The sequence below is a fragment of the Lissotriton helveticus genome, chromosome 6 (genome assembly GCF_964261635.1).
Source record: "Lissotriton helveticus chromosome 6, aLisHel1.1, whole genome shotgun sequence".
NCBI lineage: Eukaryota > Metazoa > Chordata > Amphibia > Caudata > Salamandridae > Lissotriton > Lissotriton helveticus.
In genome coordinates this window covers 1,902,449,867-1,902,470,904 of record NC_136067.1, presented here as the reverse complement: position 1 = coordinate 1,902,470,904, position 21,038 = coordinate 1,902,449,867, and the positions used below count along the sequence as shown (strand labels likewise).

At 50.3% G+C, this 21,038-nt stretch overlaps 1 long non-coding RNA gene across 2 annotated transcripts in view; it reads right to left on the bottom strand.

Annotated features, from left to right (window-relative positions):
• The window catches only part of LOC144761947 (uncharacterized), a 210,449-nt gene extending 189,634 nt beyond the window's left edge, over positions 1 to 20,815 (bottom strand). For both annotated transcript variants that reach the window (XR_013595971.1, XR_013595970.1), the window contains exons 1-3: positions 20,681 to 20,815; positions 20,124 to 20,187; positions 19,900 to 19,977 (exon numbers count right to left, since the gene is read on the bottom strand). This is a non-coding gene — a long non-coding RNA (uncharacterized LOC144761947). The remainder of the gene's footprint in view (positions 1 to 19,899; positions 19,978 to 20,123; positions 20,188 to 20,680) is intronic.
• Positions 20,816 to 21,038: the final 223 nt, after the last annotated feature.

The following is a 21,038-nucleotide window of genomic DNA, read 5'->3' as shown; positions in this document are numbered from 1 at the left end:
ATTTTTTGTCATTTACTGCTAGTGGCAGGGCCCTGTATCTATTAACTGAATTAAATCTGTCTCTAACTTCCTTATCTTTTTATGCCTGGTCAATCACCTAATCTGTCTTATTCCCAGTCCCGCATGTTTTATCAAGAAGGGTTTCTCATATTTATCCCTTTTTGGTATCTCACGATCAGGGTCAAATCTAATTCTTTCTTTGTGTAATTCATGTTCTGCGTTTATCAGTGCTGCCCTAACCAACCGAGATTACAACAAAACCTTCATTACTTCTTGTTCTGTTCTATTTACAGTGAATCCCACTTGTCTGAGATCTTTCGTCCCTATATCTCTCAGGCTTACACATTTAGAGAAGGAGAAGAGCAGAAGAGCAATTGTGTCCATTTAATGGATTTAATTTCCTTCTTCTCTTTCCAACTTTCTTTTGGTATGCTAATTCAAGGTGCAGCGATAGGTTATTCCCCTTCCATTTTCTATTTCTTGGGTCCTCCCCTAATTTCACCCTTCCTTCTTCCATCTAATACTTCCATACCATTTCCTTTCCCCATTTGGTCCTCAAGGTCTCTTTTTCCGCTTGCCTTCCCACATGCCTACTCTTAACAATATCACACTCGTTCTTACTTATAGGTTGTGTTCTGGGGTTTATTATTCTTCCTTGTGTTTTTTTGCTCTCTTCCCTTCTTCTCTGTATTATTTTAATTTTGAATATCCATTCTTGATACAGGGAAACTTGTTTTCTGATCTTTATTTGGCTTTACCTAAACCCTTATATCCCCACTTTATGGTTACAGACTCCCTTTTTCTGTTTTATATTCAGCCCCTTCTTAACCCTTCTCCCTGATCTCCTCATCCTAGGTATATATTGCTTATATCTCCTTGTTTCACCCAGTTTTTTTTATAAGCATGAGACAGCAGGATATATATACACTATGTCTTTCATTCCGCGGAGGGGCCTCTTCCTCCTCCCCCACCTGTAAAGGTAAACCCTTTCCTTCTATAATAGGTCTAACTATAGATGGCATATGGTCCTTAATCTGTTTCAGTTCCCCACAATCATTTTCAACTGTTCTAGAATGTCATTGTTCATAACTGAGACCTCCAGCAGGTCTTGCAGCATTTTTTGTAGGATCAGCATTACTGCCCACATTGAAACACTTGGGGGCATATTCTCAAGGAGCTATCGCCGAGTTAACGGCACTTTATCACAACCAAAGTCGAGATACATTTATTACCCCATTCACAAGCTGGTGCTAACAGCCCATAGCACCAGTTTACCTGCGATAGCAGCCGCAAAAAACATTGCCACAGACGACCCCCGCAACTATCACTAATGAGATGCAGAGTAGGCATTCCCGAGCAAACAGACGCAACAACATCACTCCGCAACATTCTCAACAACCAGCCAGATCGGCGATAAAAACACAAAACATGCAATAAGGCAGGTTAGCATCAGGAAACTAACACCGGCTCTGACCTTGTGTAAAGTTGGACCACAGCCTGCACCACAAAAGGGAGCCCAGCCCAGAGCCAGACCTGAAGAACAAAAGATGCCATGGAGCACTGAACATGCAGCTCGGAGACCCAAGAGGGCCACAACACCCACCGCCACCACCCCCAGGACCACCTCCACAGCCCCCCCACCAGCACCGAGGCAGCGCAGACAAAGTCAGCGATCTTCCAAAAATGCAACAACCTCACAGACCCAACACCAGCGAAGGTCATAACCCACCACAGGCACAAAAGTTCAACCATCCTCCGCATCCTGACCACTATTGCACACAGGCTGACGGTACCAACACAGCGGACAACCAACATCCCACCGCAGACCAAGCTGCTGGCCGTGATGCACCTGTTGGCCCCTGGTACCCTCCAACCAACATCCGCACGAGTCGGAGAAGTCACACAGCCAGGCCAATCCAAGGCCCTCACAACGGTCATGGATGACACCATCAGCTTGGTACCCCACTATCTAAACTTCCCCCGCACTGTGCAGGGTCAGCTGGATACCAAGCAAGGCGTCAACTCCACAACTGTCTTCCCGCACGTGTCAGGGGGAGATTGAGTGCACACATGTCCTACTTGTGCCCACTGGCAAAACTGCACGCAATAAGCACAACAGAAAGCGCACGTTTCCCACCAATGTCGAGTCAATATTGGACCATCGGGTAATCCCCGCCAACGTCGCAGCCAACCCCACAAGCAGTGTGAATGGAAAGGGGCGACCGCGAGGTCCCCCCGAACGTATGGTTGGGGGCCCGAGCCTCCTGGGAAACCATTTTGGGCGGGGGTGGGCGTGGCCCGGCTGGTATGCCCAAAGCGGCGTAGCCGGAGCGCGCCTTCCCCCCGCCCGAGAGGGGTTGTCCTAGACACCTCGAAGGAAGACCACGCCCAGTAGGCGTATCGGTGACGGGTACACGCCCTCCCACAGAAGGATAAAGGAGCGGGAACCCCGAAGATCGTCCTCTTGTTCCTCGGATCGGAAGGCTGCACCCACTCGTTGCTCGTGAGCCCTCGACGGAACAAGCAGCAATTTTGAACGTGGTAATCTTGTTCTTTATCTTTCAGTTTCGACACTTGATTTCAGGACCTCGTGGATCGACCAAAGGCGGAGGACTCGTAACCATGCCTAGCAAGCAAGCAGGAAAGGGTTCCGAGACGGAGAGGATGTTACGCCTGTTGTCGAATCGGATGGCCTGTATGGACCGAAAGCTCGGTCAAGTCCAATCGCTCGGTAGAGGTTTGGCGGAGGTAAAGAAGCAATTGGCGGCAATGAACGACCCAGGTCAGCCGAAAAAGGTAATAGGCCCGGCCTTGCCGGGAGTGGTTCCCGCGTTGAGAGGGAAGCGGGTCAAAGAGAGGGCAGCCTCGGGGGGGGTCCCGGCACCGGAGGTGCCACCCATCGTCCCCCTAGTACCGGCTGGTATCCCGGTTCCGGAACCAGTGTTAGGCCAGCCTATCCCAGTGGTGATCACCTCGACCGAGGATGATGAAATGCCCCCAGAATTGGCCGCACAGTTGACGGCATGGTTTAAGACAAAGGTGGGGGGCACAGCGACCCCGGGTGATCCGGCCGCAGAGGCCAGAGTGTTAATAAAGCAGTTGCGGCAATCGAGAGATGTCGCAAGGGCGAGTGTTCCTCTGTTCCCCCACAGGTGGCGCCAGGAGTACCAGCAGCTGGTCAAGAGAAGGCGGCGGCAACAATGGCCGATCCGGGTAAGCTCGCATTGCCAATGGTGGGGGAGGGCTCGATACCCTCGAGGCGGGAAAAAGTTGCACAGCACGTTCCCTTGGCCACAAAGGAGTTAATATGGGGAGACAAGTATGTCAACATGTTTTCATTGTTAACGGACCATCGTGAGATGGAATATGCTAAAACGCAGAAAGATTTGTGGCACCCTAGTGTATGGCGCGCCAGGATGGCCGAGTTCAGGGTGGAAGAGACAGTGACGAACTGGGTGAAGGCCTTCTCTATATTTACCGCAGTTTTGGTGGAACGTAAACCTGATGTTATGACTGAGTTGGTTTGCTATCAGAATCGCATTATGGATTTTTATTCAATGTATGAGGGGGAGGAATGGAAAGGCTATGACATGAAGTTCCGTAAAGCAAAAGAATTTGATTCTTCTCTGTCCTGGGATTGTTTGGACTCGGTGTCATGGCACAAGCAACTCCTGCCAGGGGCGACAGGTACGTCCTCGCCAGGTGGGAGCGGGTCCGGAGTTGTCCGCCAAAAGCCCGGGGTGCCCTTTCGAGCAGGCACAGGTGGGGGCTATCAGCCTAGAGTTGGCGGGAAGGGCGGACAAGGAGGGGTCTGTTGGGGCTTCAATCGAGGCAATTGTAACAGACCGCAGGGGACATGCAAGTTTAAGCATGTGTGTGCCGGGTGTGGGAATTCCTCGCACCCGGAAAGTACTTGTAGATCAAAGAATGTCGGGCGGGTGGAAAAGGAGGACCTAAGCAGGAGTAAGGTGGACATTTGTGACCGTATGCATACACCCGTTGATCTAATGGTTATGATTCCGTGGTTAAACAAATACCCTGATCATGTGTCAGCTGGGATGTTGAGGGAGGGATTCTTACATGGCTTCCACATCCCAGTGGGGGAAGTTCGGGGGAACTCCTTTTGTAGAAATCAGTTATCGGTACGGCACAACCCAGGCGTGGCAGAGAGGAAAATAGCTAAAGAGGTCATTTTAGGACGAGTGGCTGGCCCCTTTCCCTGCCCGCCGGTGGCCGATTTCATATGTTCCCCGTTAGGGGTGGTCCCGAAGAAAGATCCGGGGGAGTTTAGACTCATACATAACCTTTCTGCTCCCAGGGGTTCCTCGGTGAATGAGGCCATAGACCCAGAAGTTTGTTCGGTACGATACGCATCGTTCGACGATGCCGTGGCCATTTTGAACCACCTAGGCACCGGGGCGCTGATGGCGAAATGTGATATCGAATCAGCATTTCGGTTGCTTCCGGTGCACCCGCAGGATCAGCACCTGCTAGGTTTTGCATTTCAGGGAAAGTATTACATGGATAAATGCATGCCCATGGGTTGTTCCATTTCATGTGCATATTTTGAGATGTTTAGCTGTTTTTTGGAATGGGCATTTACAGTGGCCACAGGGCATAGACATGGTATGCATTATTTGGATGATTTCCTGTTTTTGGGGGCAGCCGATGATATGAATTGCGCACAGGCGCTGTATGATTTCTGCATCCTCATGAAAGAATTCGGTGTCCCATTGGCACCAGGTAAGACGGTTGGACCATCTACTTCACTGGAGTTTCTGGGTATTGAGCTCGATTCTGTGGAGGGGTGTTTCCGACTGCCAGTGGACAAAGTGACGAGGTTCCGGGCTTCCTTGATGCAATGCCTGAATGGGGAGAAAGTGACCCTGCACCAGTTACAACGAACAGTGGGTCAGCTTAATTTTGCCCTGAGGGTGATTCCTATGGCCCGCCCGTTTTCGCGCTCTATCGCGCAAGCTATGGGTGGTCTCAAAGAGGCTCACCACCGTACGAGACTGTCTGGAGAGGTTCGCCAGGATATGCGTATTTGGTTGGCATTTCTGGCGGACTTCAATGGTCGAGTCGTCTGGAGTTCCCCGCCAGAGTCTTCAGTGGAACTAGGTCTATGGACCGACTCGGCGGGGAGTGTGGGTTTTGGCGCCATCTTAGGTGATCGATGGTCGGCGCAAACATGGCCAACATGGTGGCACTCTGACGGCATCACAGGTAACATTGGGTTCCTGGAGTTATTCCCCATTTGGGTGGCTCTGATGACATGGGCAGATGATTTCAGGGGCTGCTCAGTGGTGTTTTGGTCCGACAATATGACTGTCGTAGATTGCATTAACCAACAGGCAGCACGCTGCAAAATGATTTTGAGATTGTTGAAAGAGATTGTGCTGCTGTGCATGAGGTTGAATGTACTGTTCAGGGCAAAACATGTGCCAGGTGTACTGAACCATGCGGCTGATGCACTCTCTCGTTCACATATACAGGCATTCAGGGGCTATCTGCCCACAGCAGACTTAGAGGCAGCACCATTCCAGGAAGCAATGTGGCTGATCGGGGCCTCGGATTACAAGACCTCGTGGCAGCGAGTCTAGCCCCCAGGACGAGGAAAGCATACGAAGGAGCGTTTCGTTCCAATTGCACATATTTGGGTCCTGCAGGGAGTCAGAATTGGGGTCAGGAGGAATACTTCCTGGGGTACCTGGTTGCACTACACAGAGAGGGCCGATCAGCAGCAACGGCCGGTAGGCATAGGGCGGCCATTTCCTTCATGGCCCAGGTACACAGCATAAAAGATCCTACAGGTTCTTTTTTTTTTTTTTTTTTTTTTTTTTTTGAAAACCTTTATTGTACAGAAAGAGCTCACAAATACGGGCCTACAACCCACCGGGCTGGCCACCACAGAGCCGAATGTCAGGAGCAATGCACAGAGTATCACAGTATACAAAGGCAAAGAAACAGGAGAAACAACAAGCATCTTAGAGCGATCACAGGAGATAAGAATTAGAAAGGTAGTTTTCTTATTTTTAAAGGACGGGTTAGGGAGTACAGGAGTGTGGCGGGCCAAGAGACAATCCAAAGGGGCGGGGCCGCGGCGGGCAGCAATACAATGAGCATAAAAACACAGGAGAAACAAACACGAAATAGGCATACCAAGAAGCACCGGTCAAAACAACAGAAATGAGGAAAGGCCATCGCACACACCGTCCAATGCCCGCCCACCGCAGCTACCACCCGTCCCACCAAACAGCACAGAAAAAGACCCAAATACAAGAACAATACGAAACGGACCCCCAATAAAAGAAAGGAACCCCGCATAAGGGGGGGGGGGGGGAAAGGAAGGGGGAAGAAGGAAAGAAAGGGACTCTTATCCAAACACCCGCCCCCGGGCGACGAAACAGGAAAACCATAACCCGGTACAAAATAGACATTGAAAATACAGAAAACACACCCAGCAAATCAGAATCATCGCGATACCGGAAAAATACCCCAGAAAGACACCAGGGGGACAGACGACGAGACAGAGCCCCGAAAGAAGGGATACACAAGGGCCATAGAACCAAAAAGGGAGAAGAAAGGAGGAAAAAGATCCCCCAAAAACAGCAAAAGACCCCCCCACCCACCCCTCAAGCCCACCCTACACCCCTGCAGAAGGCTACGGCCAACCCCCCAGCAGCGTGCCTGTCGCCCTAAAATAGAACCCGAAATATAGGAGAAAGAAACAAGGTAGAAACAAAGGCAAAAAGAAGGGCCAGGGAAAGGAAGGAACATTACACACGGGAGAGGGCAAAAAACAGGATAATCTGCAACCATCCCACCACCTGTGAAAAGGGGAGAGGCAGAGCCCACGGGAAGTTAAACGACATCAGGATAAGTTTCAGGAGTCCCACGAAGTTACGCAACATCACAACAGCACATGTCGGTCATAGATCAAAAACAAGACTACCGCATATAATAAGTCATTTCAGCCCTGTCCGCTTTTGTCCAAGGTTGTAATCATCCAAACAAACAAAGTCCAAACGACGAGGGACACAGGGTTCAGGAGGAAATCCAGCGGCAGTCCTGAGGAGAAACGTGAAAGAAAATACGGAGAATATAAAAAAGTTACGGTACAATCTTCGCACCGCAGGCACAGTTCTATGGACAAGTCCAACGAGGCAAGCCCAGCTGGGTCGGTACAGGCGCCCCGGCCGGGGAGCCGACGCGACGAGAAACAGAAAGGATCATCGAGGCCTGGACAGGATGCAAACGGACCGCAGACCAGCGGCCGAGGCAACAAAGCAGGACGACGAAGGGCGTCGGAGAGTCTCCAATTCAAGGATGCGGTCTCCGCCGGAGGCACAGAGACCAGGAGCACACCAGCCGTACCCTGCAACAAGGAAGCAAAATCCAACGATGGGGGCCCGCCTAAATCAAAAAGTGGGTCCGCCTCCACAGGGGAAACAGGCGCAGCCACGGAAGTCCGCCAGGAGTATAGTGCATCCAGGACAACTTGAAGTGCAGGAAACCCTTCACAAGATCCGACATCCGGGCCGTGTGGCGGGCCCCCAGTGCTCGCCCAGGCCCGGCAGAGACTCTCAGGGTCGGCCGCCATCTTAGGAGCCCAGCAAGCCCTCGGTCGTCGGGGGCCCCGGCCGGAGCAACACCAAAGCAAAAGGAGGTCAGCCGAACTGCGGCGGGGCGCCCCAAGGCAGGAAGGAGACCCACCAGAAGAAGGATGTTCGGCGGCCCCCTCGTGCCGCCGACCCCGTTCTCCGAGCCCGGGCGGAAAATTCAAAATGGCCGGGCCGGGGAACAAAGGGGGGGGACCAAGCCGGATAAATGAGGAGGCTCCCCCGCAGGAGGCAGCGTCCGCACCCCTAGGCCCAGGCCAGTCGGGTCCGCCAACGGGCACAGCCGGCCTATTCGCACATCAGCCTCCGCAACCAGATCCACTGCGCCAGCAAGGGCCGACCATCGCGCTCCGTCACGTCCCGTCGCTGCCAGGAGGTCCAGGCCAGTCCGCCCCGAAGGCTCCGAGCGGGACCACCGCACAGGATCGACAGCACCCAGGATCACCGGAGCAACGGGTAAGTGTCCGCAAAGTGCCCGCGGTACCGAAACACCGCAAGGAGGGCTTCCCGGGGCAGGAGAAATACAGGATAATCGAAGAAAACAGGTGGTTGAACGGAGCCGAGCTAAAACGCGGCCATCTCGGTCGCGAGCTAGGCTCCTCCCCTACAGGTTCTTTTTTGGTGAAGAAAGCCCTTCGCGGCTGGCAGCGCCTTGAGGGTAGCAAAAGAGATACGAGGCACCCGATTGGCTTAGACAGACTGTCTCTGCTTTTAGCAAAGCTGGATGAGACGTGTTCCTCCCATTATGAAGCAGTTCTGTTCCGGGCAGCGTTCACATTGGCATTCCATGGGGCAATGAGGGTGAGCGAGCTTGTCGCAAGGAACAAGAGAGAGATGGAGGGAGGTTTGTGCAGGGATCACATCCAGATAAGGGGTGATTCGATGATAATCATGATAGCCAGGTCCAAGACCGACCAGGGGGCTATGGGAGATAGTGTGGTCGTACAGCGCAAGCATGGGTCCCCCGTCTGTCAGTTGAAGTGTGTGGAAGACTATTTGGCGCTAAGAGTGGCCGCCTGGGGGGGGAGCTTGCTCCGACACAAGAATGGCACCCCACTGACGAGATTTCAGTTTCAGAGGGTGCTGGCACTGGCAATCGCTGACGCGGGCATGGACCCGTGTGATTTTGGGACCCACTCCTTTAGGATAGGGGCTGCTACTGAGGCTACAGCCAGGGGTCAGAGTGCCAAGGAAGTGAAACAGTTGGGCCGTTGGTCCTCGAATTGCTTTAAGAGGTATGTGCGATTGCACATGTTGTAAGTGATCAATTGACATGCACTCACGTTTTCTGTCTTTTGTTTACTTTGCAGTTTCGCGGGCCTGCCATGCAGGGCGGAATTGGAGGTCGACCCTACATCAAGTGACTAGCGGTCAGAGATCACCGACTGGGGAGAGGATGGTATGGGTCGTGGGCCACTCATACGTGAGGCGCGCTGGTGACGTATTCAAAGAAGGTGACGCGATTCACGCACCTGGGGAATACGGGTTCAGAATGACTTTCCATGGGAAAGGTGGGCTCGTTTTTGACCAATTTGAGTCATTTTTCGAGGGACTTTTAGGGCGGCATAGGTCACCGCCATCTATAGTCATAGTACACCTGGGTGGCAATGATTTGGTGACTCTGGGTAGACGAGTGTTACTTGAACGTATCTTGTCAACTGTTAGCTGGTTGGCTAAAAGAGTCCCGGGGTGCACGATTGCCTGGTCCCACATGATTCCTAGAAGGAGGTGGCAGGGGGGCCTTTCGGTGTCAGCTCTGAACCATTCAGTTAAACGGGTGAATAAGAAGATTGGTAGATTGTTCCATTCTGCACAGTTGCATGTTATTCCACATGGGTGTATCCGGGGTGACCAGATGTATCTGAACGATGGGGTTCACCTGTCCAGGGTGGGGAATGATTTACTCATAGGAGATTTGGTTGCTTGGCTGAGAAACTTGAAGAAGCATGACCTATAGGAGGAGTTTGGGGGGACCGGATGGTCGGTCAACCATCCGGTCTGTGGCGGTAAGGTCATGATCGGTGAGCAGGAATTTAAAGGTCCCTAGAGTGGGGCGCCACCCACAATGGATGGGAGCGCCCGGGGGAAGACGGCCATTGGCTCCTTCCATGGGGAGGCGACACCCACTAAGGATGGGGTGCCTAGGGGGAGATGGCCATGGGCCCCTCCCAGGTGGGGAGGCGGTTAAATGCCCCTCCTGACGAATTTCCCGGGGGCCGGATATCCGCAACGGCGGATAGAGAGTATGGGGTGGGGGTGAGAGTCCACGCTGTCCTTCCTACAGAGACCTCATACGGGAACTCGGACGATCCTTAAGATGGCGTCGAGTGGAAAGGGGGCCCCCACCACGATAAGGGAAGTTACAGTTGGCAAGGAGGGTAGAGCCCTCTGCGCATGCGCCGCTCACACGAAGTGAGGGCGAGAGTTTGGAAGTAGGGATCTGACACCGGTTAAGACCTTGCCGTTGGCCGTTAATGCTAGGATGTACAATTTGAATTAGAGTGTATGCATTTTCAGGATGTTAGCCAAAAGTACATGACTGCATCGAAATGTAATAAATGTCAAATTGTACATAATGCATAATGATGAAACTTTTAATTTAATGTTTTAAATTTTGTTTCATATTTTAATAAATACGGCCGGGAGGGTGACTCCCTCCCGTCTTCCAAAAAAGTCAACTATTGTCCGACTTCCCATCCTTGGGGATGTGTGTTGGGAGGGGGTGGCGGGCATCCCGGCCATATGGAAAGGGGCGACTGCTAGGTCCCCCCGAACGTATGGTTGGGGGCCCGAGCCTCCCGGGAAACCATTTTGGGCGGGGGTGGGCGTGGCCCGGCTGGTATGCCCAAAGCGGCGTAGCCGGAGCGCGCCTTCCCCCCGCCCGAGAGGGGTTGTCCTAGACACCTCGAAGGAAGACCACGCCCAGTAGGCGTATCGGTGACGGGTACACGCCCTCCCGCAGAAGGATAAAGGAGCGGGAACCCCGAAGATCGTCCTCTTGTTCCTCGGATCGGAAGGCTGCACCCACTCGTTGCTCGTGAGCCCTCGACGGAACAAGCAGCAATTTTGACCCACCCACCAGCCCCTGATAGCAAATGTTTGGAGGAAATAAAGTTTTCTGAGTGATGAAAGTATAGGCCTTTCTTTTCCTTAGTAGAGTGAATAAAGGAATGTTGAAAGGGTAAATATGGGTTGCATTGGAGAAAGTTCTTCTTGCAGGAATGATCAGTAGAACAGTAAGATGAAGTGAATTTTTCTTTTTAGTAGGTAAAACAACTGTCGTATTTATTTGTCGGGCGGTAAGGTCATGATCGGTGAGCAGGAATTTAAAGGTCCCTAGAGTGGGGCGCCACCCACAATGGATGGGAGCGCCCGGGGGAAGACGGCCATTGGCCCCTTCCATGGGGAGGCGACACCCACTAAGGATGGGGCGCCTAGGGGGAGATGGCCATGGGCCCCTCCCAGGTGGGGAGGCGGTTAAATGCCCCTCCTGACGAATTTCCCGGGGGCCGGATATCCGCGACGGCGGATAGAGAGTATGGGGTGGGGGGGAGAGTCCACGCTGTCCTTCCTACAGAGACCTCATACGGGAACTCGGACGATCCTTAAGATGGCGTCGAGTGGAAAGGGGGCCCCCACCACGATAAGGGAAGTTACAGTTGGCAAGGAGGGTAGAGCCCTCTGCGCATGCGCCGCTCACACGAAGTGAGGGCGAGAGTTTGGAAGTAGGGATCTGACACCGGTTAAGACCTTGCTGTTGACCGTTAATGCTAGGATGTACAATTTGAATTAGAGTGTATGCATTTTCAGGATGTTAGCCAAAAGTACATGACTGCATCGAAATGTAATAAATGTCAAATTGTACATAATGCATAATGATGAAACTTTTAATTTAATGTTTTAAATTTTGTGTCATATTTTAATAAATACGGCCGGGAGGGTGACTCCCTCCCGTCTTCCAAAAAAGTCAACTATTGTCCGACTTCCCATCCTTGGGGATGTGTGTTGGGAGGGGGTGGCGGGCATCCCGGCCATATGATCCCTCCACCTGCCAACAGTCCAACCTGCGCTACCAGAATGGCACCCATGGAAATGCACTGCTCGTTGGCCAATACCAAATAAACACACCACACACCTCAACTCCACAATCATGCAACTCACAACACAGGAAAACAGATGTCACAAGCTCACATACAACATACACACCCACCAGACACCACAGCACAACTTACTGTGGGAACCTATGCCAGCCATGTACATTAGCCATCAATGGCCTGGCACCTCAGCCTCACAAAGCAGGATGTGGGAATAGGTGGGGACCAGGCATGTGCGAAGGAGGCAAGTGACTCAGTAATGAGAATGTACACAATGCCAAGTGTGGCATGGATGTGATGGCCCCACTGGAGTATGCGGACCACACACATATCCATGTTGACACACGCCTTTGTGAATGTGAAGCTGTTTTTTTCAAATTGCTGCTTTCACCTACTTTCACCATTTCTGGAACTCTTATCTATCGCCCCCCCGGGACCAGTTAGTACCTGGGCTGCCTCATTTCCTGATCGCATTGCCCAGCTCTTACTTCAGGCTTCCAACTTTCTGATCGTGGGTGACCTTAATATACACCTTAACGATACTTATCAACCTACTAGTGTCAATCTCATTGCGGATTTAGCGGCGCTTAATATCACCCTTCATAACTCTGGTCCTACTCATAAAGGCAATCTGATTGATGCTATTTTCTTTAACCTTGCCACCGTGTTATGTAAACCTGCCGTCCCCATTCGCTGGTCCGATCATTTCTTGGTCGAATTCCAAATTAAATACGAGCAACCTCTGAAAAATTCGCTATTTCCACCCGGGCCCAGAAACGGCAGAAACTGGAAAAACTTGGACGTTAACAAATTGAATCTTTGCCTTAAAACACCAGACCTGTAGCTTCTATTACTACTCTGGATGAAGAAGCAGTCATCCATCACTGGCTTAGTTCATCTATAGACTCCTGCCTACCCCAGTCTAAGAAGAAATACAATAACCACTACCCTCCTGCTCTGTGGTTCTCTGAAGCTCTCAAACAAGAAAAAACTAAATGTAAAAATCTAGAAAGACAATTGCGCAAATATTATGACCCTAAAATCAAATTATTGCACAAATCAGCCCTCAGTAATTACCATCTACTTTGTAACAACGCTCGGGCAGAGCACGTTAATTTAACTATCTTTGAAGCTCAAAACTGCCCCAAAGTACTTTTTAAAGTTGTCAAAGAACTCCCCGGAGCCGCCTGTCAGCCTAAACCCCCCTGCCTTGATTCCAAACAGTGTGATGATCTTGCGTAATTCTTTGTCAACAAAATTGCTACTATTTATGCTGATTTTGATAAGCAGGCTGTCACTTTAACAATTCCTTTAGCCGATGGTCTTCCAAATAAACATCTTCCTCAGGAAACCACATTAACTGATAATAGTATTGGTCTAAACAAATGGACTCCATTTGATGCCACTACATTTCGCAACATCCTGAGTGGCATCAAATCAGGGTCCACAAATGATTCATTTCCCCCCCTCAGTTTTTCAAACTCTGAATCAGTCCACACTTAATTTAATTATGGAGTTACTGAACACTTCTTTATCTGAAACCAAAGTCCCGGCAGCCTGGAAACATGCCATGATTGTGCACCTGCTGAAAAAAGCAAACTCGGACCCTGAGGAACCATCTAATTTCCGTCCTATCTCTCTTCTCCCTACTTTCTCGAAAATCCTGGAGAAGCATATTAACATCCAGCTTACCAACTTTGTGGAGAGGCACGATGTCCTTCATACCTCTCAGTCTGGTTTTAGGGCAGGTTTTTCCACGGAATCAACACTGTTGGGTGTTACGGAAAATATCCGCCTACAGGTAGACAAAGGAGAAACCGTGGCACTTATTCTTCTTGATTTAAGTGCCGCGTTCGACACTGTTTCCCATACCATCCTCCTAACCACCCTTCAATCTTGTGGTATTACTGGCCTTGCACTCAAGTGGCTATCCAGCTTCTTATCGAATAGGACCTTCCAAGTTTTCTCCCCTACTTCCAGTTCCAAAGTCCGTGTTTCTCAGTATGGAGTCCCTCAGGGCTCCATACTGAGTCCTCTGCTCTTTAATATCTATGTAAGTCCTTTGGCCAGAATAGCGGAACAAGCTGGGCTCACGGTATACTCTTATGCCGATGATACCCAGATATTTTTTTCACTGTCGGCCAAAACTAAGCACAACACCTCTATGCTCCGTTCTGGGCTAACAAACATTGCCGATTGGATGCACGCCAATAAATTAAAACTAAATGGTGGGAAAACCGAACTCCTCCTTTTCGGTAACAACAAATCCCTCTTGGGCCCTCAACATTGGCCATCCTTGATGGGATCCCTCCCGCTTCCTGTGCAATCGGCTCGCAACCTGGGCTTCATTGTCGATGACCAATTGACAATGAGGCAACAAGCGGTCAAAGTAGCTTCCACCTGCTTTGTCATTTTAAAATGGCTGAGTAAAATCCTGTGGTGCTCCCGCTGCCTACCCAAAAAACTGTAATCCATGCTCTCATAACATCAAGATTGGATTATGGAAATGTGTTATATCTGGGCACAAGCAAAGAAGTATTACACAGGCTACAGGTTGTACAAAACTCAGCTGCCCGACGGCTCTGCAAACTTCCTAACAGAACTTCCATCTCAGCCTCATTACGTGATCTTCACTGGCTTCGGATCAACAATCGTGCCAAATTTAAAGCATTATGTCATATGCATAAGATTAATTCTGGTAAAGCACCTCAGTACCTAAAGGCCTTGGTACATCAATATCGTCCCCCTCGTCTACTTCAATCTTCCAACCAGCACAAATTCAAAACTCCTAGGATCAGACGAGTCAGAATGGGTGGACATTCTTTCTCCTGTTTGGCTCCCTCACTCTGGAACTCTCTTCCCTACCATCTACGCATGGAACAACACTACTTTAAATTCCGTAAAGATGTAAAAAACATGGCTTTTTAATCAATAGTCCCTCTCTTCATCGGTCTAGTTTCCTTCAGTTCTTTTGCGTCCCCTAGCTCCGGGAAACCTCCGGGTAGCTGTTGCGCTGTATAAATGTAATAAATAAATAATAAATAATAAATGGAGTGTAGTGGACAGTTGAGGCAACCATGTCACCCCAGCCAGTGGGGAGGAACGCGGAAATGTAGCTTGTTACGTCCCCCCCCCGTAAGCGTGAGCGGAGTGGGCTGGCCCCGCGAATGCCAGGCCAGCATAGGGTAGTGAATAAAAGGCACGCAGCTCTGAGCGTGGTTCTCTTCCAGAATGCTCAACATCTCTGTCAGGGTGGCGCCTTTCACCCGCCAAGAGGCCGTCGATGTGAGCGGAGTTGCCAGCAATTCTGTGCACCTGCTGCACTCCCGGAGGCTGGTCCCCGAACCAGTCGTACCCACACCTGTGCGCCCAGGCCTCAATGCCCACCGGCTGACACTGGCGTGTGTCTAAGAGGGCCCACCACGTGCCGGTGTAAGCTCCAGGCCCGAGACCCCCGACCCTGGCAACCTGCTACGACCATCACGTCCTCCGCAAGCAAGGCCCGCAGTACTCCTTTCTCATTGACTTACTCTACCAGCATACAGAGCGTACTAGTAGGTCACACATTTGGAACTGAGTCTTGATTACACTATGGTTGAGGACGATATGTATGGCTGAGCTGAAGTCACTATACTCCCTTCGACATTGTGCCACCAAATCTGTGCACAGCAGTACAACCGCACATGTCTGTGGGCCCACATGGACTACTGCTCCAGGGCCACACTAAGCTCGAGTAGGTCACACATTTGGAACTGAGTCTTGATCATGCAATGGCCGGGTACACATGGCAATGCACACTTTACATCACTATACTCCCTTCGATGTGGTGACACCATGTCTATGTATAGCATCACAACCACATGTTTCTGTTTCATGTTTCAGCTGGAAACGCTTACTACCTACACTGCGGCAGAGTTGGTTGTGCAATTGTAACTAACCATCAATTTTTCAATGGCAGAGTACATATTGCATGCAAGGAAAGGTGTAAGAGGATAATGCGTTGTAGTCCGGAACACAAAAGGATCATTGTTACGGAGGTGATTGAACACTACTGACAACTGCCCTGGTGTCACTAACTCTGTGCATCGCGAGCCAACAACACATGGCTGTGGGCCGCTGCTGACTGCTGCCTCCGGCCTACACTGCAGTCCAGTAGGTCACAGAGCCCTGATTTAGTAATGGCGGAGTTCATATCAGTGTATCAGCATCATCACAGACTGCATCCCCTCTCAACGCCGGTGCCACTTAGTCTGTTCCCCGACATTCATGGACACTCACTGGTCATACATTGGTGGCGTCTGAGTCTGTGGACTAGGCAGTAGTTTCATCCTCATGTAGCTGATACCGAATTGGTTCTGGCAACGAGGCTGTCGCCGTCCACTCCATCATTTGCTGCTTCCGGACAAAATCAAACCCGCCGCATCATGCCCTGGAGGACACCTTCCACTGTCCCCCGCATCCATCTGCCACATTCACCTTCGACATAGATGAGGACCCGCCAAGTCGGCGTGGCCCTACTTCAGTGCACCGCAAGTCACGGCCCCGTGGCAGGGTGCCTGTGCCGGCCGCTGTGCATCCGGGGCCACTAACTCTGTGCTGGTCAGGTCCGGGACCCCTTCTTCTGAGACATTGGATGGACTCTGAGGCGATGGCCTTGGGGTCATCAATGCCATGTGTCTGTGGCCCTGGGCTGTCCGCTGCCTCCGTCCTCAACTGCGGCCCACCAGGGCTCACACATCAAATCGAGTCCTGACCAGCCCGGATGTCGCATCACTGCAGGAGGCACACACCACCATCGCCAGGACCACCTCCAACCGCCATCTGCCAGAGTCAAAACGGTGGTACTGGCAGACTGACTGAGTTGCTTGCACCTGTCGTGGATGCCATCTTCTGCCTGATCCCCTGATCAGCACTCTAGGTGCCACTGACTCAGTGCACCACAATCCATGGACCTTTACTGATTGAGTTTTGTGCTGTGGAGAGGTTGCTCAGCAATGTCACATCAAGCAGTTTGGGAGACCTGGGACGTTGATGAGGAAGATGATGCAGGTCTAACACACCCCACTGCATCTGCATCAGGAATATCTCGAAGGGACACAATCCTAGAGTTTTTCTTCACATGAGCGTGCTCAGCTCTAGTGCCCCAACCTCAGTGCACTGAAACTCACAAACACTTCTGTTTCCATATTGGGTGACCTCTGTACTTGCTCCGGCCACCCTCCATGTTGCTCAGCAGTTGACCCTGTTATGCTGGTGTTCGTCTTAATGGTGTTTACTGTTCAAGTTGTTGCCAGCACCAACCACTCTTTGCGGGCTGGCTTACACTCACCCCACACACATCCAGCACAGGCGTCACTGTACATGTGGCCCTGCCAATAAAGGGGCCGGGTGCACATGCCCGTGGCCAGTTCAACATAATATCTGCGTGTGTCCCTGTAGTCTTGTTGTATGCATGAGGGCCCTGGGCCCTACAACATTACATTGTGCTGTGTACAGCGGGCGCAGACATGTCACTGCAGGCACGGGGTTGGAAGTTGGACATGTAGCTTTGTCGTCACCCACTCAATTCATATGGGGAGGGGCCTGGGCCGTCGTACGCAGAATCAACGTGGGTGTGTGACTGCTATTCGTGAGCCCTTGGGCGTGGTTCTGTACTGTGAATGTGCATCTATGTGTCTCTATGGCAGTGTGGGTCTCCTGTGTGGGGTGTAGGTGGGCCCTGAAGGATAATAGACACCAACGTATGTCATCTAGTTCGCCTTCCATGGGTTCGGACCCCACCCACACCTGTTCGGCCACCTCCTTTTGGTGTGCTGACACCTGGCATTGGGGTGCCATGTGTGGGTGAGTGAAGTGTCGTGCACCAGCTGTGCTTGTGGGTGCTTCCTGCTGTGTGGTCTGGTGCAGGGTATGTGTTCTCCTCTAAGTAGTTTGGCTGCCCGGGTCCTGGTGGTGGGTTGCGTGGGCTGTCCATGGGCTGTTGTAGGGCGTCGGTGTCATAGGTGTGGTGGTCCTCTCTGGCATCACAGATATGTTGTCTTCTGTGCTCTGCTGTAGGTGTTGTTTGTCCTTCTGCAACGTGAAGGGGAGATGCATGTTGACATTGTGTTGACATGTATGTTGGCGCATTGTTCTTGTTTACATGCAGACTGTATGACAATGTACATTGTGACTGGGAGGTGCTGAATATTGCTGCAGGACAGTGTACATTTGGACTACATGAGGTTGTACGCTTACATTTCAATTTCACAGTTTCCAGCTCTGTCAGATGTAGCAGGCATGTTACTGTGAGTTTGTGGAACCACTTGTGTCTTCTGTATTGCAGTGTCGGGTTTGCGCATTGTACCACGTTGTCGTCAATATTGGTGTGCTGTTCTTGCCATGTGTGTGTGCTGCAGTGTGCCACGGGGATCAGGGACATGATCCAGGGTAATTTTGGGTGTGTAGTGTGCTACATCTTATTGTGCCCACCTCCCCCGTCCCCCCAGTCCCTGGTCGTTACTCACCCTATTGATGTTGTGTCAGGTCCTCTCGAGCTGTGTCTGTACTCCCTACTCCTTGCACCATCTCCACACTGATGACTGTGGCCTCAGTTTCCTGCAGCTCCTCCTGTGGTGCAGGACTCCCACCTCCTGTCGCTGTTGCAGCCTTCCTGTTGGCAGCGGGTTTGTGCCTGGTTTAGGTTGTCACATCATGACAGCGCCTCTTGGCCTCCTTCATTGGCCTCCTCGGCACTCCCAACTGCAATCCAGGTGGTCTACTTGTGGGTCATTTGATGGTAGTGTTCTGTCACCTCCATGACACTGATCTGGTTTTGCTGCGGACTGCACTCCGTCTTCCTCTGCCTCTTCTCCTTGGCCGTCCCCGTCCTCGTTGCTCCTTGCTGGTGGTCTCTGGGAGTTGTGGGGTTTGCGTTGGCCTCTGCGCTTGGTCAGGGTGCATCCAAGTTGCTACGCGCTTTGGATTGTTTCTGGTGTGTTGTATCCGTAGTTTTTATTGTGCATTTTCCCGCCAGACTCGTGAGATTTGAAGGCCTGTTGACGGTTTCCACTGCTTTTTGTACCGCGATTGGCATCATCGCAAGATTTTTTGTGTTTGCGTTTCGCATTTTACGGCGTGGCGTTGATTTTAAAGCGGACATTTGATGCGTTATCTGGAGACTATCACATGGTACCGCCGCGTTGAGAATGCTTGGTTAACATGGCATAATTTTCCCGTGATAGACTGCAATGTTGGAAGTTGGGTTAAGTAACTTTTGCAATGGTTATCACACGTTCTTGAGAATATGCCATTTGATGTTGTTGTAATAGCGAGGTTTAATATTGATCCTTCCACTGGGTCGTTCACCATAATTTGGGGCAGTTTCGTTCTTTCGTTCATTCTCTATTGGATTGTCAAGCCCTATATTGTCTTGTTCATTGTCTGTACTACTCTCCCCCTCCCTTTCTTCTATGTTTTGAGTTGCAAGGGCGGGGAAAAGGCGAGGAGACAAAGACAGTCTTGGTTCTAGAAGTAAGTCGCTTATGTTTGATATCTTGAGACATATAACATCAAGAGTTAGGAAGGGTCCTAGGGGAGAATATATTTTAAGACCACCAAAACCAGTCTACACCCCCAAAAACGTATCACACAACTACAAAGAGGCTGGTGGTGGTCTGAATACAGGAACAAGGACTGAGCAAAAAACAAAAGCAAAACAACTATGTGTCAGAGACCTTAAGTGTGTGTGTATGAGGAAATGAATCCCATCAGCCCACCCATATGGCGGAGCCTCATCATCTGTGATTATGAGAGGTCAAAGTCTAGATAAGGAGAGACACCTGATGATATTGTGTCTTCCAATTCTCTAAGCCCTCCAGTGATGCATCCAACCCAGGATGTTGTATGTGGGTATGATGGTGTGAGAAAATTATATTGCAGTGCAAAATTGTGAACAGAAAATCAGAAAGTGACTAAGTAAATTTGGCTACTATGATAAGGGAAAACTTTAATGGGAATGTATCATGGTGTCAAGATTAAAAGAAAGTGTATGACAGTCTGAAAAAATGACTGTACAGCTAGATTGGTATACTGGTCAACATGTTTCTGCCATACAGGGGCAGCTCCCCTGCCAGGCTTTCATCAGGACCTATAGAAATACACTACTGCAATAACGTACAAAAATCATAAATAAATGTTGTTACCAAGTGATGCCGGATACTGTACTGTCCGCGAGAAACTTTCTGCGTCGGTGTATCCAAAACATTTTAAAGGATTCTTTCCTAAAAAATCAAAACACACAGGTATTACCATGTAATAACTGACACAACATAATTATGCTTACTGTTATGAAATTTTTTTAATACGCTTCTAAGTCTTGCTTCAAAAAGAGATAGTAAAAGAATTTTTCGAAAGTTAATTTACTCACCCAAATATTCTTGGGAGTAAACCTCACCTCTCCTGGCCAATGCTCAAGAAATGGAGGCTCCGCTCTATAATAATGGAAAATAATAATTTACCACGAAATCGGGTGTCCCCAAACAGGTAAAAAAATCCATTATTTGTGCTTTCATTAGAATGCACTTGAATAACCTTAGTGTTAAATCACGCAAAGATGGAGAAAACTAAAAACACAGGTGGGCTGTCACAGTACGTAGAACAAGGTGTTAATATGTCACTGAAATGTGGAGTATCCAAAGTATAGCTCTTATCCACACCAGATAGGTAAAAATATATTAGACCTAAAATAGCGGTGATTTGAAAAAGAGCTATGGATTCCCATTAGACAGGGCTCATCAGTATAAGCAGTGCCCAGGTAGTTCTAACTTTGTCCTCCTATAACTACAAGTATGATAGGGCATAATCTTCTGCAAGAGACCAGATATAAAGTCTCATATAGAAACTACCCTTTGTCACAGCAAAGTAGGAAAAAGGCTGACTTGCATGCAAAAAGTCAGAACAGCAAAGCGCCCTGCTGCTCCCTACCTGTCCGTCTGTACCTCTGGCTTTGTCCTGAGCCAAGGGGGAGGTACCGGCGTAGCGCTGCTGAGTTGTTAATATGTCAACTCTCAGCCAATCCGAAAATCAAAGCCGAACTTAAGGCCGGCGGACCTGTGTGAAAGCAACTGCAAAGAACAGCCATTCCGTTCAGAGACGCCCGATTGGTGCACCGTCCTAATACGAGTTGCTGATTGGTCCTTCTGTGGCCAATGTAAAACTATGTGTCGCCGCTATACAGGTGGCCGACGGAGCTCCGAAGAAACAGCCGTTTCGTTCAGAGACACCCGATTTGTACAGCGTCGTGAAGCGAGTTGCTGATTGGACATGCTGTGGCCTATGAGTA